This window comes from Prionailurus bengalensis, chromosome C1, assembly GCF_016509475.1.
Source record: "Prionailurus bengalensis isolate Pbe53 chromosome C1, Fcat_Pben_1.1_paternal_pri, whole genome shotgun sequence".
Taxonomy (NCBI): domain Eukaryota; kingdom Metazoa; phylum Chordata; class Mammalia; order Carnivora; family Felidae; genus Prionailurus; species Prionailurus bengalensis.
The window spans coordinates 35,241,189-35,243,230 of record NC_057345.1 but is presented as its reverse complement, the minus strand read 5'-3'; the positions used below and the strand labels follow the sequence as shown (position 1 = coordinate 35,243,230).

The following is a 2,042-nucleotide window of genomic DNA, read 5'->3' as shown; positions in this document are numbered from 1 at the left end:
ACTGAGAGAGACTTTCTGGCTAAACCTGGAGCCTATTTTCTTGACAATCTGGCTTCCCCCTGGTGGTGGCTGTAGGCTTAGCAGGTAAAAGAACTAAAAGAATTTCCGGAAACTGGAGACTGGTGACTAAGCTCATTTACATACCCACAATGCACTGCACCCGGGGCATCTCTTATTTTAAAACGGCTAGATATTTTTTTTTCTTTCAACTTTTTTTTCCTCCTAAAAATGAGACCGCCTTCACAGGATTGACTGAGATAGAGTTAGAAGCCACTAGATCTTTTGGATAAATAACTACCATTGCTGTTCTAGGAGTTACAGTTACCCGAGAACTGTGTGAACAGTACCAGGAGTATACTCTGGTTTCTCTTCAGATCGTATAAATCTTTCGCCTTTTACTAAAGATTTCCGTGGAGAGGAACAATTCTGAGTGTTTACCCAATTTTTTGAGGCCTTGCGCTTGCAGGGCTTACTAATACGTGTTAAAAAAAAAGAGCTGACCCGAGGACGTGTTTCTGTCATTATCTTTGTCAGAAGTTTAGTTTCGTACGCTTTTTTTCCTTTTAACGCTTCGTGTTCTTGGAAAGCTTTTTTGTGGTTATTGGTGTTCTTTTATGTCGGTTTTATTTCAGAGAGTGAAGTTAAAAGTTTTTCTGTCATTGGTCATTTTTGTTATCGTATGTTAGTTAACATAAAACTTGGGCTGTTTCGTATTAGCTCCACTTGAATTATGTTCCTCATCAAATTTTCCATCTGGGTTTAGGAGAGGCCAAGTCCTAAACGCAGGGTGGGACCATCTGAGCTAGTCACTCTTGCACGTGTGCAGTAACCCAGTTTCACGTGGTTCTCTGAAATCTCCACTTTTTCCTGCAGGGTTTCTCACCCGTACGCATTTTGAGGAAATTGCCATTTTCACCTGTCCCACTAGCGCGACCGATTTCTTCACTTGGGTAAACTGAAGAACGAGTTGGGTGTATGGATCTACCTCCGCTGTTCAAAGGGTCAATCTAGGCATAAGGAAGGTCACTCCCATGGTGGGTTGTGTTACTACTCTGCCTGCTAGGTTCTCTTTAGAAAAATGTTTATGTCTCAGGCGTGGCTTGGATGGTGCAGCTGGTTCTCACGGAGTTGTGTGGCGTTTACGTTGTAGAGGCAATGCTGACCGCCCATGGAGGAAGGAGAGGATGAAAGCCTTAACCCGGTAGAACCGGGAAGGAAGGGGCCATCTTGGGTGGGGTGGTGCCAAGGGCAGCCTAACCCTCTAGCAGGGGTGGGGCCAAGGGCAGCCTAACCCTCTAGCAATGGCAGTGCTAAGAACCTCAAGTACATTAGCAGAGATGGCTGATACACTTCATCCCTAAGGCTTTGAATTTGCAATGTTTACAGGTTGGAGACCACCAAGCTTTACCTTGAACTGCCTTCTGTGCCTAGGGTCTGGCACAGAGCAGTCGTCCAATAGATGTTTGCTATCTATAGAATAAACCTTTAAAGTTCAAGCTTGGGCGTAACTGTTCACAAACATTTTTCAAGGCAACACTTTTGTACCTCAGGCAAGGCTCGTCTCTCTGGGGCTCTCACTCTAAGTGTTGCACTTACATAAATTTGGTTTCAAGAAACATTTTAAAAATTAAAGTATAATTAGTTCAAGCTTTTTGTGTGACATTTATACTTTTTTCCCCGATGAGTTAGTTTAGCCTCTTCAGAAGTGGGTCATTTGAAATTGTAAGGAAATTCTCAGTTTTGTAAGTGATTTCAAATTTTTATGTAGATCAAGACAGCAAGTAAATGTTAAAATTTGTACTTAAAAATTTTATACTATAGGGGCGCCTGGGTGACTCAGTCGGTTAAACGACTGACTTCTCAAGTCACGATCTCATGCTTGTTGAGTTGCAGCCCTGCATGGGGCTGTCTGCTGTGATCACTGAGCACACTGAGCACTGAGCACTGTCTGCTGTGATCACTCTATCCCTGCCCCTCCCCCGCTGGGTTCCATGCTCTCTCAAAATCAAACATTAAAAAATTTATACTACAATGACAATCAA

At 43.1% G+C, this 2,042-nt stretch overlaps 1 non-coding gene across 1 annotated transcript; it reads left to right on the top strand.

The window, feature by feature from the left end:
- The first annotated feature begins 354 nt into the window (after positions 1-354).
- On the top strand, positions 355-470 carry LOC122482207. Its single transcript, XR_006297013.1, has one exon. It is a non-coding gene; the product is annotated as a U5 spliceosomal RNA (small nuclear RNA).
- Positions 471-2,042: the final 1,572 nt, after the last annotated feature.